Here is a 16,312-nt window from a genome sequence, read left to right as displayed (position 1 = left end):
GCTGGTCCTCTTGGCGAGCAGATCTACTTATGTCACGTATAATGCTGTTGTGTCTCCTGGGTCCCCAATCGTGGCTGTCCCTGGCCTCTGAAAGCAGGGGTGGGTATGGTGAGTGACAGCTGGGCACCAGGGACTCGGCGGGGTGCGGCCCGGAATGGCTCCCTGCTTCGTCTTCACAGCAAGCTCATGCAGTAACCGGGTCAATTTCTTTTTCCTCCTTTGTATTCATTCACACCATAACAATCCCAGACCTTGAGTAAGTAAAACATTCACAAGGTAAAACTGAGAAGGAATAAAAAGATTTTCAATGAAGCCCCAGACCCATCCAGTGTCCTCTTGGAGGACACCCAGGTCCCCAGCTTGTTGGGTCTTCTCCCAGAGATCCTGTGCGCATTGTTGGACTCCGTAAGAGAAGATGTATGTCGGTGAGTCTATCTTGCAAGCCGGTGCTGGGCTCTTACCGGGTACAGTGCTGGGGCAGCACCAGGGTCTCCACCCCATGCATCTTCCCACTGCCTTGAGACCCCAGCATTGCCAGGCAGGAGGCTTCGGCTGCAGGGGAAAGGCAGGGCTTGGTGCTGGTTGCTGCTTGGCCCATGGGGCCTGCCTCCCTGCTGCCTGTGGAAATCCTGTGAAGGCGGCGGGGGCTCAAATCCCAGCTCCCCGGATGCTCCAGATTAAACCCTGTGGGAGCCTCCTTCCAATCTCATTTTCCTGCAGCATGAGATAGGAATAATGATAGCATTTGCCTCAAGGGGTCTGGGGAGGATCAGGGTGCAGAGAGCTCTCATAAGACCGCCTGGCACCCAGTGAACACCAGCCTCGGCCTCCCTGCCCCCCTCCAGGGGCACTTGCAGCCCCCCTGGCGCCCCGCTTGATGGCTCAGATGCTGGCCGCAGAGCCGGGCCCTGGGGCGTAGTTATACAGGAGGCACCCATTTGTCTTTCTTTTCCTTGGCAGGAGGGGGTGGTGGTGCAAATTGAATTTCAGCTTTATCCTTTGTAGTTTTCTGCACAATCCATCATAACATTTATCCCGCAGGTGACATGGTTTTTGTGGGAACGGCCTGTGCTTTACCCGCCTGGATGGCTGAGGCCAGCCGGTCAGGTCTGTTTTTTCTGTTGTCCCGCGCCTGGGCTCTCAGTCATCTTTCATTTGGACACCATTTCAAACTGGCAGAAAACATTGCAAGGGTGATACAAAGAACTGGCGTAGACACGGAATCACTCACTGTTAGTTCACTGTCACCCCAACCCCTTCACACATGCACACGCACGGGTGCGTGCACACACACAATTTTTTTTCTGAACCATCTGCAAGTTAAGTTGTAGACGTGCCCTTTTATCCCGAAATACTCGGCGTGCGTTTCCTAAGAACGAGGACATTGTCTTATATAAGCACCATGTACCGATCAACCTCAGGAAATTCAGCGTGGCTGCAATTGTGTCATCTCATGCACAGGCCGCATGCAATTTTGTGAGTGGCCCCAATAACCTCCTTTGGGACTATTTTTTCCTGATTCCAGATCACTCCTGCATTTAGTGGCCATGTCTCCTTAGCGGCGCCCCCCCCCCCCCCCCCCCCCCTTTATCATACACTATTTCCTTGGCTGTTCTTGACCTTGATGTTTTTGAAGAGTCCTTGCCAAGTTTTGCTTTGTAGAACGTCCTTCAGTTTGGGCCGGGGCCCTCATTCCGGAAAGTTCATGCCGTACCGCCTGCTTTACTTCGTGCTCTGTAGTCCTTGGTGGTCCCGCATGGCTCGTTGGTAATGAGCAAACTAAGGTATAGGGAGGTCAAGTGAGTGGTCCATGGTCACGTTCCTAGGAAGTGGCAGCCCCAGGATTGAAATCAGAGACTTTGTGACCTGCTGGCCCAGCAACGTGGATTATAACAGCATGTAAGACCCTGGAAATAACCCAGTGTTATTCAAGCACTTACCCAGAGCCGGGCATCATACTCAGCCCTCTGTGCACCCTGCATGCATCCTTGCCCCTGGTCCAGGAAAGTAACTGTTCTTAGGAGCCCTGATGTGCACCTGATGATCAGAGAGGTTAAGTAGACTGCCCAGGCTGCACAGCTCTTAGCTGGTAGGGACTAGCTCTGACCCCAGCAGCCCGTGACCTGGGCGCACTCCCTGCCTCTGGGTTCAGCCCTGCTGGATCTCATTGCATTGAGGGCAGTACTGACAGTACTTGCATGAGGTCACTTGGGATCACTGCAGGGGTCCAGCGCTGAGCCAGGCTGGAGGTTTTCACCAGCTTTGCTGACCTGACCGGCTTTGCGGACGTACCTGTGTTTATGCCCTTCCTCCAGGTCTTCTCCAAAGGGAGCAAACACGTCCCAAGGCCAGGGCCTGCTCTCAGCGGCTTCTTGCGGCGGGGGCGGGGGGGTGCAGCTGTCCTGTCCTCTGCTCCTGTAGGTGCCATAATCCATCTCTGTGGTCTCTTTGCAGTGAATGGATGGCGTTTTGATGATTTCCAGGTCAGGAATCCCTGTGTAGTCTCTCATTTCATGGCCTACTCACTCTCCTGCCGAGTGGCCCCGGTCCCCCACCTAGAAGGCGGCTGGTCCTGGCTGCCATCAGTGTGCCCACTTGGCCCCACTGCCCAGGCAGCGCCCAGGTGGCGTTCAAGGCCAGCTGCCCCAGTGGTGTGGGGGCCACGTTCACAGGAGAGCTGGTGATTAAAGTATTCAGGGATGTATGTCACACTCCTGCCCCTCACCTTCGTGCTGGAGACAGGAAGGTGATATGGCCCTGCCTTTGGGTTGTACAGAGGACACTTGGGGACAGGACACACTTGGAATTCCACTGGCAGAGCAAGGGCAGGGGGTCCCTAAGCACAACAGCAGAGGGCCCGTCTCTGGGTCCCAGTCTGCCTCTTACCTCCTAGGGACCTCGGGGTCCCGAGTCTGCCTGTCACGGGCCGTCCGATCCCTTATTCATCTGAATATAGCACAGGGCCTCAGCAGTGATCCTGAGCAACATCAGGGAAGCATTGTCAGCATCCTGAGAATGTCTGTGGCCACCTAGTTCAGGTGCAGGGTATCTCTGGCAACTGCAGAGCAGGTGAAATCTGTCCTTGGGGCAGAGTCATGCAGGAGGTTCTGGGAGTAGCAGCCACCTCAGCCTTTAGGCCTAGGCTCCAAGCATCTGCTACATGTCGGGCCTCCCTCTGCACCCAGCTCCCTCCTCTGCTGGGATTGATGGATTCCTGAGGAGTGGCCAAGAGAGTCCTGTCACCCTGTGCTAGGCCGGTCTCCTTTATCCCTGGCTCACCTCCGTGGGTAGGAAGTGACCGTACTGCCTGCCAGGCTCCATGCATTGAGGCAGGGCTGTGACCTTCCCGCTCTGACCATCCCGGCCGGCCCAGGGCTCCTCCTCCCATGCCCTGGCAGCGACCACCTGGCTGGACTGGCTCCTGGCAGAAACTTGGAAGTTGTAGTTCCTCATCTTCCATGGAACATTGCTCCGTGTGTGTGTGGTTGAAAACATTAATTAAAAACATTAATCAATTTGGCTGCCTTGGAAAGAGGTTCTTTTTCTGCAGGAGCTGATGTTGTGTGTTACTGCTGTCCCCGTTTCAAGGAGAGGGAGTGAGCTTGCAAGCCAGTGATTCAGCTGCATATTCCTTGTTTGGTGCCAGCAGCCTCCTTAGCGCCTCTGAGCTTTAGTTTCCATGTCTGTAAAATGGGGATGAGGTTCATGCTGTGACCTGACCTCCTGGGGTCACTGTGGGTGCTCAGTGTGGTCCCATGGGGATGTGCCTCAGCAAAGTGCCCTGTACAGACGGTGCATGTTAATTTGATTCATTACGGTTCTCCAGTACCTTGTCATTCATAGAGCACCTCTTGTGTGCACTATTTTGTTTAATGCCGTGGCACAGCTGGGAGGTGGGTGAGTGTTGTGATCCACTGCATGGGTTCTGATGGGCTTCGCTTGTTCACTGGGCCCCAAGTACCGAGCCCTTATGTCGAATAAGCTGTCACACTGAGATAGGAAGAGGGGAGGCCTGTTCTCCCTTATTGGGAGGAGACTAAGGAGTTAGGCCTGAGCATTCATTTAAGTGGTATTACTAATAGCTGACATTTCTAAGCATTCACAACCTGCCAGACCCAGTGCTAAGCTCTGCAAAGATTCTCACTTAACACTGAGAACAATCCTTTAAGACGAGAAACTGAGGTTTGGAGAGTAACTTGCGCAAGACTCTTGTAGACCTGGAATGCCGATCCAGGCTCTTTAACGACCAGAGAGCGGGGCTGCTGACTTTTTCAGGCAATAAGGCAAATGCATTTTGACAACAAGGCAAAAAAAAGTACCTCTAAAAATGCCTGAGAAGTATGGGAGGCTGCCCATGGCTGGAGTGTGGATGTGCCGAGGAGGACAGACATCCTTCTGCGCTCATGGCCAGTCAAGGGACTTCCCTGAGTGAGCCTCTTCTGCTGGGAACTGGGGCAAGGCGAAGCTGTGCGACTGGTGCCTGGTAGGAGGAGACAGGCACTCCCAGGCTTGCAGAGCTGCTGTGGGTCCGTCCGTGATGCTAACACCTCCCGGGGAGGCGTGTGATAACCAGAGGGCCTCCAAGAAGCTAGTTGTGACCACATTCTTCCTGGAGGAGGGCGAAGGAATTGGTGGTGGGAAATCCAAGCCACCTGGCCTCTGCTCTTGGCTGTGGGATGAGGGTATTTCTCCAGCTGTTCCTACACTTGAGAACGAGAACAGATTGCTCCTCAGAATTCGTCAGTCTTATGGATTCTGAGTCCATGTTCAACGAGCTCCATCTTCTTGATGATTTGATGGCTAAGATGCTGGGGATTTTGAGGGGGTGCAAGAGGGAGGCCTGGAATGGTGAGGATCACCCCCATTGTCAGTGTAACAGTGTGGCTCGCTTTCTCGTTCACGAGTGAGGGTTGGGGGCATGGAGGGATGGTGGAAGGAGAGGGAAAAACAGACTCCTCGCCAAGCAGGGAGCCCAACGCAGGGCTCGATCCCAGGACCCCAAGATCATGACCTGAGCCAAAGGCAGGTGCTTCACCGACTGACCACCCCGGCGCCCCAATAGTGTGGCTTTTTTGGTACCATACCACTCCTTGAAGGAGAAGAGTCGGTGTCCGGGCCCACCCAGCTGAGCATTCGGCTCTGTTCCAAGTATCCTAGAAGGTCCTCCCAGAGCTGGGAAGACCAGCAGCGGCCCCTTGCTCCCTTTCCCCCCACCTCCCTTTTGGCCACCTCATGTAGCCATCTTGATTATCAGTGAGGATAACAATCCTGGCGAAGCAACATTTTTTTGTTCCCTGAGTAATGCCTGATGTCCACCGATCACATGTTACCAGATGACAATGTGGAGCTCAGATAAAAGCTTACAACCTAGTTAATCTGACACAGCATCCGTGGCTCACATTATCCCCACTGGCTGTGGAGTGGGTTGGGCATCCAGGGACAGCACATTCTCAAAATGCAGTTAGTTACTGAGTATGTTTCTCGTTTCCCTCTACCTGGAGTTCCTGGGCTCAGATGAATGAAAAAGCTTTAGTGCAGAAGGAGAACGTACATGATCGGTGTGCAGGGGCTTGGGAGGCAGGAAGACGTGATTCTCAGGTCTGGCTTGGCCTTTTAATTTTTTTTTTTTTTTTTTTTTTTTTTTTATTTATGATAGTCATACAGAGAGAGAGAGAGAGAGAGGCAGAGACACAGGCAGAGGGAGAAGCAGGCTCCATGCACCGGGAGCCCGACGTGGGATTCGATCCGGGGTCTCCAGGATCGCGCCCTGGGCCAAAGGCAGGCGCCAAACCGCTGCGCCACCCAGGGATCCCTGGCTTGGCCTTTTATGTGACTTCTGAAATGTGTTGCCCTCAAAACCGGTCTCAGAGGATTAAATGGCTTAACACAGGGCTTGACCCCATAATAATTGCTCAGTAAATAAATGCCTACTCTTCTGAGGCTTCTCCTCTAGCATATAGTAAATAGGCACTTTGTATTTTTCAAACGGATGGAAGGTCTCATCAAATTCGCTTAGTGTGAGTGTTGATACTAATACTTCTCTGTCCTTTTCTGGCATATTTACAGAATCCTGTCATACCTCGGATTTTGGTGCCTTCAGTCTGAAAAATACACACATCCATTTGGTACCCTAGAGGAACTGGAGAATTGTCTTCCCCTGAATGAAGCTGGACCATTCTGGGATTTGGAGAAAGGTAAGAGATTTCTCCTCTTGAACTTTATGGAGCAAAACATAGCCTTTGGAATCGGTGATCTCCTGCAACGCAAGTAGGGTCGTGGTTCTTGACTTTTTGGCCTGACTTCCTGTGCTGGTTTGAGAAGCTGGCTTCCCGTAACCTCACCCTGACACCTGGGACCTGGTTCCTGGCATTCAGTGGACTCAGTCTTGTGCTTTGGGAGCTCTCCCTCTGAGCCTAGCCAAGTATGGAGCCCACCACCTCCAGTGTGGACACCCCGCAACTTTCCTCCTGGCAGAGGTAGCAGATGCTCCAGCTGTCCTGCCGAGACGTGTGGGGACTGCCCTGGGGGAAGATGAGAAGGTGCATTGGGAGCAGAACACCTTTTTAGGGTATATAGACTGGGATCCCCTGTCTCCCTCCCACCCCCTTGCACTGCATGGTCAGTCCCACCAAGTTAGAGGCTGCTTGGGGTAAAGGAAGAGGTAAAAACCCGGGGTTTTGGACAGACCTGGGTTTTCCTAGTTTTGCCACCTTGGGTGGCTCACTCAACTGTTCCAAGCCTCGGTTTCCTCATTTGTAAGATAGGGATCATATTAGCTCTTGCCTCAAGAGGATGTCGTGGGTATTGAATGAGATAGTGGAGATAGTTTAGCATGCTGCCTGACATGAAGGAGGAAATGCTCCAAAACAGGAGGGTTTGTGTGTGTGGTTTTTTTTTTTTTTTAAAGATTTATTTATTTATTTGAGAGAGAGAGAGAGAGCGCGTGCACATGAGTGGGAGGGGTGGAGGGAGAGAGAACATCTCAAGCAGACTCTGCTGAGTGCAGAGCCAGACGTGAGGCTCGATCTCACGACCCTGAGATCACGATCTGAGCTGAAACCACGAGTGAGACACTTAACTAACAGCACCACGCAGACACCCTGGGGTTTCATTTTTTTTTAACTTCTTAACAACACCATGTTCAGTTCCTTTCATGCAGCAGGCTCTTTCCATGTCTTTGGTCTGCTCTTTTGTTTGACTTTCAGCTACCACCAGGTCTTTCTGGGAAACGATGTGTGCGTGGTGCACAGACCTCCCTACCCCTAGCAGAGTGCATTACTTCCTCCGGCGGACTACAGCCGGCGATCTAGGGCATGCCTCCCTCAGACTGTCAGGTGTCTCCCCCACCCACTCCTATGCCCCCAGTCACTTATGAGCTTGTTTAGAGCAAAAGACTGTCCTCCACATCCTGACACCCCACCCGACACGCCACCTGACACTACTGTGGATATTGCAAGAACAAAGGAATGAACAATTAAAAAGGAGGAAGCAGAAAGTGAGAGAGAAAGAGAGAGAGAGAACCAAAAGAAGAAAGTCTTTAAAGACTTAGAGCAAAGAATGAGGTCGGTTGCAATTTTTGTTTTTTCTTAAAAAAAAAAAAAAAAACAAGACATTGAAAAGAATCAATCACAGTGGAATAAGGAAACATGGTTCACATGGGGACCAGTGAGCAGACAGGAGAGGAAGAGTGAGGGGGCAGCAGAGAATGGAATTCATGTGCCCCTTTGCCTTTTCCCTTGTGCCTTAAATGTGTCCGAGTGCATTTCTGAGTTTCATCTCCTGTGTCCCCAGCAGTCCCGTGACACACGTAGGGTTCTCCAGACCCCCCCCCCCGGCAGGGGAGGGCTGCAGGGGCTTTGTGGGGCGGGGGGAAGGCTCTTGGGAGTTGCATGTGAGTGAGACGTAGTAGGAGCTGAGCTGATTTGCAGCTGGTGGGGGGCGGGGGCTTGGGCACCCTATGCTCAGCGGCCCGGAGCCCTTGTGTCCCCCCACTGCCATGTCAGGACCAATTTCCCACCTCAGGGTCACAACTCGTCTACGCTGAGTGCAGCTGCCAGGCCCGCTGTGGATGTTGCCATGAGCCTATTGGCTCCCAGGCACTCGGCCAGGGCTCACGTTTTGTTTCGGGAGCCCGCGCTCCTGGTCCAGGTAGGTGACTTGGGAAACAGGAGTCCAGCAGGAGGGCCGCAGCCTCTTCTGTGATCCCCCTTTTCCCTGAAGCTCCCTTTTCGCTGGAATTAGGGCTGGACCAAGCTGTTCCCGTTGCAGAGGGGTGCGAGGGCAGATGGGACCCTGGAGGCACTGGGTCGAGGAGCTCCGCAGCAGGGAGCCCTTGCTGCTGGCTTCTCCTCCACCTCCTACCTGTCTAGCCGCTGACAGGTGATTCTCTCATCCCCACCCCTCCTTGGGCAGGCACACAGGCTTGCCGTCTTCCCTTTGCCCCTCACCTTGCTCGTTTGGGCTCTCCTGGCACCATCTCCCCCTAGGAGCATCTCTCGGCTCCTGCCTGATATTCTCAAGCTGCCCCCAGCCCTGACCTTTGGGGGCAGGGCATCCGAGAGCTCCTGCCTGCCCGCCTGTGGACAGGAGCCAGCCCTGGTCCTTAGCCACAGCTGTGCGGTTGCCTCCTATACTCACCGTCTGTGGCACCGAAAGAACTCCCTGCCCACTCGGGACTCGAGGCTTGAAACAGAAAAAGCTTTTCCACCAACACACCTCTGCTATTAGGCCCATTTTGCTATTTACTCTATTTCTTGTGGTTTCATGTTGAGGTTTTTGGCTCGTTGCATTTGACCTGGAGTTTATTTTTAGTAGTAAAGACAGAGTTCAATTAATGTCAGAATTGAGGGCAAATGCAGAAGAGGGAATCGTAAGTCTAGGGGAAAATGCGCCTACTTTTGTGTTTTTCTGATCATATCTGCCATGCCAGCAGACGCCGAGCTTCCTCAGCAGTGGCACCGTGGGCTTACGCGGAGGCAGGGCACCGTGTCCCGGCCAGTCCCAGAAAACAAAAGTGTTTTCTGGGGCTCTGTTGGTCCCAGTGATCCAGCAGCTGGCCACACAGATGGACAGCCACTGCAGTTGTCATTATGCATGATAATTATTATAATTATTATTAGGGTAAAGTCCAGGCTTTGTCACTTTGGCTCTTATTATGTCCCCAGGGGGCTTTGTCGTCTCCAGAAGCAGCATACGACTTTCTGAAATATCAGCTCTTTCCCCTGCACTGTAAATATTTTGAGAGAAGGCTGTGGGTCTTGCTGTCTCTCCAGTCCTGGCTTTTGGCATCATGACAGGCGCACAGGACACGCTTGGGGAATGTTTTCTTGGACTGACCGACTTTGAGGACACTGAGTTTGGACTAAAAAGTTGGAAACAAAGCAGAAAGTACTCCTCTTTCAAGGGCTCCCCAGTCTCCTTGAGGAAACAACATAAGCACTGCCGTCTGCTTAAGGACTTTCATTTTATAAAGTTCTCCACCCTCCTTTCTCCTGTCTTTTCGTCCACGAGCATTTACTGAGACCTGCAGTGAAGGAGGGAAGGGCCACCGTTCTTGCTCCGAAAGCAACCTGGAAATGGAGACTGGCTTTATGCATCCCTGTGGTCGCGGGCTGCATGTTTGTGCCGCTCGAAAATGAGTACGTTCAAACCCCAATCTGGAATGCAGATGGTCTGGGGAGGCCGGGCCTCTGGAGGTGATGAGGTCATGAAGGCGGAGCCCTCAGTATGGGATTAATGATCTTATAAAAGGGACAGGAGAGAGCCTCTCTGCTCTCCACAGTGTGAGGACAAACCCAGAAGACTAGTGTCTTTTGCAAACCAGGACCTGAAATCTGCCAGCATCTAGGTCTGGGATGTCCAGCCTCCAGGACCGAGAGAGATGAATATCTGCCATTTAAGCCACTCCGTTGGTGGCATCTTGTGGCATCTATAGGGAGGATGGATTGCTTTGGCCCTGAGACTCCTCTTTAGATGTTGGGTCCTGACTGGCACCTGAACCGTCACAGCCCCATCTCTAAAATGAGGTGCCTGCTGGAGTGACCGTGCGAGCGACTCTTGCTGTTGTGTCTGTGTCCTGTGCTGCAGGCGTTCCCGGAGCCGGGCCCAGCTCGTGTTGCCTCTCTTCCTCAATTCCTTGCTCACACAGAATCCGGTATTTACTGAATGCTCCCGTGGTCATGGCATCAGGCTCCTGGACGTAGAGGCGGCTCTGGACCTCAGGCCTGGCTCTCGGTGACCCACTGGGCTGCCTTTCTTCTCAGAGGCACTCCTCGTGTCCCGGGGAGCTGCACAGTTTGGTCGTGTGTGCTTTCTCTCAGCCAGCCAGCCCATTTCCTCCTGAAGTGGCTGAGCACTGGGAGGGCTAGCAGCCGCGTGAGTCACCACTAACAAGACGCTGCCTTTATGGGGGTAGAAGTGGAATTGGGGCACAGTACTCGTGTGATCGTGAAAAGAGCAATACCAATACTACCAATAATATGAATCCTGCATTTAATAATTTCCATAAATACTTTTTAGAAAGCGCAATACTTTCCATATATATGTATCTCTTTGTTAAGGTTTTTTTTAAAAGATTTTATTTATTCATTCATTCATTCATTCATTCATTCATAAGAGACACAGAGAGGGAGGCAGAGACATATGCAGAGGGAGAAGCAGGCTCCTTGCCGGGAGCCCGATGCAGGACTTGATCCTAAGTCCAGGGGCCCCGGGATCGTGACTTGAGTCAAAGGCAGATGCTCAACCACTGAGCAACCCCAAAGATTTAGGTGCCCCTAAAGATTTTATTTATTTTAGAGAGAAATATGTGAGAAAAGAGTGTGCACGAGCAGAGGAAGAGGCAGAGGAAGACGGAGACTCTCTAGCAGGCTCCAGGCCCAGCGCACAGCCCAACGTGGGGCTTGATCCCATAACCCCATGATCACGGCCTGAGTTGACATCAAGAGTCAGACGCTTCACCGACCCAGCCACCCAGGCGCCCCCAACACTTTCCATTTCCATTTCCATCATCTCGTTTCTTTCTAGAACGTGTGAGGGGTTGGAGGTTAAGTAACACAGCCAAGGTGGTAAATGAAGGCGTCTTCCCGTGGAACGTGCGTGACACACAGATTAGTACTGTGTGCTTTTGCATAATTTCATGTTCCTTTTATTTTGTAACCTGAGGCTGACATTTAGAAGCTTTTACTAACGAGAGAACCATTTGCTAAATTGAAGTAAGTGCTCCGTATCCTGGGTCAGTCCCTCCCAGGGTGTCTCTTGGTACCTCTTACCCCAGGCGCCCCCAAGTCCCCTGCAAGCAGCTTCCCAGCTTGGGCACCAAAGTCTCTCCAGTGAAAAACCCTTCCCTTCCTGCCCCTCTGGGATCTAGGTTCGTCTGGGTTGCTGGCTCCAGTGGGTTTTATCCTTGGTTTATAATGAGCTAAGTGACAGAGCCCCATGTGGCTCCTCTGGGACGTGGGCAGCTTCCAGAAGCCCTGTGCTGCTGCATTCTCGGTCCCCATTGTCACTCTGAGTAATGACCAGCTTGCTGGGAATTCACATTCTTCTGCTCCACGCCATTTTCTCTCTAGTTTAGTCACTCTGGCCGAGCTAGATATGGTGGGTGCTTTGGGAAGAAAACACCCATCAGTGGGATGGATGCAAGCTGGCCTGTGGGTTTTGTTTTTGTTTCTGGTTTGTGTTTTTAAAATTTTTTTTTAACCTCCCTGCAAAGATGAAACCTTTATTAAAACTAAGGAATTGACCTGTTCCAGCATCGTACAGGGTTCAGCCTCAAGGACCCATGGCCGTCTTTCTGCTGTTGTGTACCAGAGGCACTCTGGTGTAAGGCCTGTGAGAAATCAGGTGGGGAAGGGGACCTTTAAAAATGTTGGACTAGGGAAAAGTTTCATAAAAATAAGAGGAAATGAGGGGCAGCCCCGGGGGCTCAGCGATTTAGCGCTGCCTTCAGCCCAGGGTGTGATCCCAGAGACCCGGGATCGAGTCCCACGTCAGGCTCCCTGCATGGAGCCTGTTTCTCCCTCTCCTTCTGTCTCTGCCTCTCTTTCTGTGTCTCTCATAAGTAAATAAAATCTTAAAAAAAAAAAAAAATAAGAGGAAAAAGAAAACAGAAAAACCCATTGAGGGGCCATCCTCCCAGAGCTTGCCCCTGCCCTGATCTCAGCCCCTGCCTCTGCTGGAGTGGGAGGGAATTGGGATGGTGACTGGCCATGGCAGGGGAGGTGCACTGAAAGGGACCCCGAAGGGAGACCTGAGCCCTGGCCTCTGCTTTGCCGCCTGCCAGCTCTCGGCTGGGAGGAAGGTGCTTGGTGCTTCTGAGCCTCCGCTGTTCTGGGGACCAAATGACATTGTTGTCCAACTCCTCAGGAGACCCCTCAGAGTGGCCGCTGAGCTGATGTGTTCATTGGCCATTTGCTTTGGGTCTTTGAACCCGACTATCTGCAGTGATGACTCTAGGCAGAGGCTGAATCGCTGCCAGGGTTTCCCCCAACTCACACATTTCACAGTCACACTGCTTTCTTTTCAGCCTATTAATGCTTTTAGGAATTTAATGGGACCATGTCAGTCATCACAGGTGCAGAAATCGAAACAAATGTTCCAGGTGGCATAATTTTTATGTGAACGCCCTGTGCTTCCGCTTATATATGTATATATATATATGGCATCATGGATATTAATTATATGCTTTGGATCAAAGTCCAGTGTGACTTTATTTATTGGCGCATGTTTTTCCAGCTTTGGCCATTGGGAGCCCTTTCCATTGGCTCCTATGCCCTTTGGAGATAACCTTCTCTCCCTACCCCCATTATTTTGACATACCTTCCACTACTGTGAGAGTTTTTGTGTGCTTGCTTGTTTTTGAGCATTTCCTTACTTTCTGGCACTACTTGTGTATTTCCTACCCCAGACCTAGAATCGGCCATTTCCCAAGGAGCCCAGTTTTGTTTTATCAGAGACTGATATTAGAAACCAAGCTGCGGGTCCTAGATGTGCTCACTGCTCCTGGGATGTCATTGCTCCTAGGCCTTCTCAGTGACGGTGATGAAGTATATGTGTGTGTATATACTAACCCCCAGAGCCCCACACGTGTATAAATATTTGCATAGATATCCATCCGGGCCTATATTAAGCTCACTGTGAATTTAGACTGATGTCCCAGCTGTAACCCATTACCACACTCACACTATTGAACAGACTTGTTTTTTTCAGCCACATTGATTGGCAAGAGGAGGGGATGAATGACAAGGTCCAAAAGTCCATGTCGGTAGAGAGCTGTGGGTTGAGAACACTGGACTTTTCCATGTGGGCAGTGTGGTCTCACGAGCCAAAGTGATGTGAGGTGGACACAGGTGGACAGAGACTCAGAGATGTGGACTACCCAGAGTGCTTGTGGACCATGACGCTGTCACATGCATGTCAGCCTTTGCCCATCTCTCCCTGGGCCTATGTGTCCTTCCTGGTCTCTTGGCTTCCCTGTCCTCCTACAGGAAGCTTTTCCCATGTCCCCCCTACTGTGTGCCTTTTCCTCCCACACTCCTGAGCCCCCTGGGTTTATCACATCAGAACGTGCCCACCTCTTCCTTCCTTCCTTCCTTCCTTCCTTCCTTCCTTCCTTCCTTCCTTCCTCTCTCTCTCTCTCTCTCTTTCTTTCTTTCTTTCTTTCAAATTTAACTCTTGCTTGTCTGCCCCTCCTAAGTAGACCAAACCCTTGAGGGAAGTCCCATGTCACCTCAACAGTGACTCACACAGCCCCCGAAACCAAAGAAGGGTTACGTCCATTCAGTTTCTGAGTTTGTCGGGAAAAATCAAGCGGTGGGCAAGACACATGCCCTGCTTTCTTAGAATTTGACGCACGCTGAATGGGAACGAAGGTGTTCACATACAGTGTGGGGGACCCTGCTGGCTTTCCTTTTCTGCAGGAAAACTCATTTGTGTCTCAAACTCATTTGTCTCCAGGGCCAGGCAGGCAACTCGTGAGTGAGTGACGTGGATCTGGTGGGCAGACCGCGGAGGTTGGTGGGGAACTCGAAGGAACCAGGACGCCCGCTGTGATGCACTGGCCTGGGTGCCCCGCTCAGGTCGGTGTCCTATCTGATTGCCCAGGGTCCATGCCTGACTCATTGTTCTAAACGTTTGGTTCTTGCCCCTGTGTAGGCCGAGTATAAAGGCAGCAGTGGTCAGTCCACGGCTTCTGATTCTAGCGCCAAAGGACTGCAAGCACATCATGGCCAGATCTGATTGCTCCAAGGGAGACTGGAAGCCTGGGGGTGAGGGGGAGGAGGGTCTTTTCCCTTGCCATCGGCCCCCTGTTCCTGACATTGTCACTGTGGCAACACTTCCTCCCCTGGCAGCAGCGCTTGGTCCCAGGAGCAACGGTGGCTTCCAGCTTGCACTGGCTATTCTCAGAAGTGACACCCCCAGCCAAGACCCCACAGGGCCCACCTGGCTTCCCATAATCCCACTCTTACCCCCCATCCCTAAGGGGGAGAATGTGCTGCTCTGAGCAGCCACTACTTCTCGGAGGCCTCAGGACCCCCTTTTGCCCTTTCAGTAAATGGTTCTTTATCTGAAATTCTGCTTATTGAAATCACTGATATGCTTCCTCTTCCCAGGTTGAACCCTAAAGAATACACAGGGGTGTATTTTTGTATTTCCCACCCCTGTCTCCTTCGCTCAAGTGAGCTCGAAGCAGGTTTCCAAACTTGTGACTCGGAGGCCCAGAGCGGGCCGCCCCACCGCCCACCTGCGACCCTGTGCCCGGAAGGGCCGCCGGCCTGCATCTGACACTCGCTGCTGGCTTGTCTTCACCTCCTCCTGCCGCCGCCCACAACCATGGGCACCCCGGGGGGCTCGCCGGCAGCCCATTTCCACAGCCTGCTGAGCAGGAGGGGGTGACGCTTTGGGTTTTCCGCCGGTCCCCAGGGTGTGCTGGGCTCCTCTGTGTCTGCAGGGGCGTGTGCCTGTGTGGGGTGGAAACAGCCTTGTCAAAATAGACGGGGAAGTGAGGCTAGCCTGGGGAGAAAACATGGGCCGGGGCTTCTTGGGGGGTTTCCTCTGTGCCATTACCCCACAGGAGCCACGTTTGGCATGCTTCCTGCGACCCTTCACACTCCCCCCTTCCTGGCCATTCGCTGTTTTGCCCTTTGCCACAGTATCAATGTCTAAAATTCACCTTCCTGACAGGGCGTGGTGACAGTCCTTTTGTCACTCCCATTGCAGAACCTGTATGTGTCTTCGGGTGCAAAGTGATTGATTATAAATTGTGACAGTCCATCATGCTTATTTTTTTTTTTATAATACAATATGATATATTCTTTTTTTTTAAATTTTTTTTTTAATTTTTATTTATTCATGATAGTCACAGAGAGAGAGAGAGGCAGAGATACAGGCAGAGGGAGAAGCAGGCTCCATGCACCGGGAGCCTGACGTGGGATTCGATCCCGGGTCTCCAGGATTGCACCCTGGGCCAAAGGCAGGCGCCAAACCGCTGTGCCACCCAGGGATCCCCCATCATGCTTATTGAATATGGTCATTATGATGGTGAGCTGTACCCAATAAATGGATTTATTGGGGGTGTGTATTAGTTCGTCAGGGCTGCTGTAACAAAAGACCACCGACTAAGTGGCTACAGACCAGAAATTCATTCTCTCACAGTTCTTCAGGTTGGAAGCCTGAAATCAAGGGGTCAGCAGGACCAAGTTCCCTCTGAAGGTTCTAGGGAAGAGTCCTTCTTCTTCTCCCAGCCTCTGGTGGCATCTGGCAGTCCTTGGCTTATGTTGGCTTGTGGCTGTAGCTCTCCCGTCTCCACCTCCAGCCTCACATGGGCTTCTCTCTGGTGTGTCTATGTTCAGACTTCCCTTTTCTTACAAGGATTAGGTCTATCCTAGTCAGGATGACTTCATCTTAACTTGACTCCTGCAAAGACCCCATTACCAAATACAGTCACGTTCACAGGTACTGGGGGCGGTTAGGGCTGCAATGTACCTGAACTGGGGACACGGTTCAACTTAAAACGGGATGTAAGAAGAAAATGTTCCAGCTTCAATGTTTTGTTTATTTTATTCCCTTCTGAGAAAATGGGTTCGTTTATGAAGGTTTTATAGGAATGCAGGCATTTATGGGTATACATTTTTTTTTATAAGATCTTATTTATTTATTTATTTGGGAGAGGGAGAGAGAGAGATAGTGACAGAAATCATGAGCAGGGTGAGGAGCAGAGGGAGAAGCAGAGTCCCTGCCACGCTGGGACCCTCACATGGGGCTCGATCCCCAGACCCTGGGATCATGATCTGAGCCGAAGGCAGATAGATGC

General features: G+C 51.9%; 1 long non-coding RNA gene across 3 annotated transcripts in view; it reads left to right on the top strand.

Moving 5' to 3' along the window:
- Positions 1 to 16,312, top strand: part of LOC112915980 (uncharacterized) — a 182,916-nt gene that overhangs the window by 148,124 nt on the left and 18,480 nt on the right. For 2 of the 3 annotated variants that reach the window (XR_011996505.1, XR_011996504.1), the window contains exons 3-4: positions 6,067 to 6,194; positions 13,957 to 14,078. This is a non-coding gene — a long non-coding RNA (uncharacterized lncRNA). The remainder of the gene's footprint in view (positions 1 to 6,066; positions 6,195 to 13,956; positions 14,079 to 16,312) is intronic. The other variant, XR_003234224.2, reaches the window with a different exon arrangement.

The sequence above is a fragment of the Vulpes vulpes genome, chromosome 13 (genome assembly GCF_048418805.1).
Source record: "Vulpes vulpes isolate BD-2025 chromosome 13, VulVul3, whole genome shotgun sequence".
NCBI lineage: Eukaryota > Metazoa > Chordata > Mammalia > Carnivora > Canidae > Vulpes > Vulpes vulpes.
This window is presented reverse-complemented; position numbering and strand designations above follow the sequence as displayed.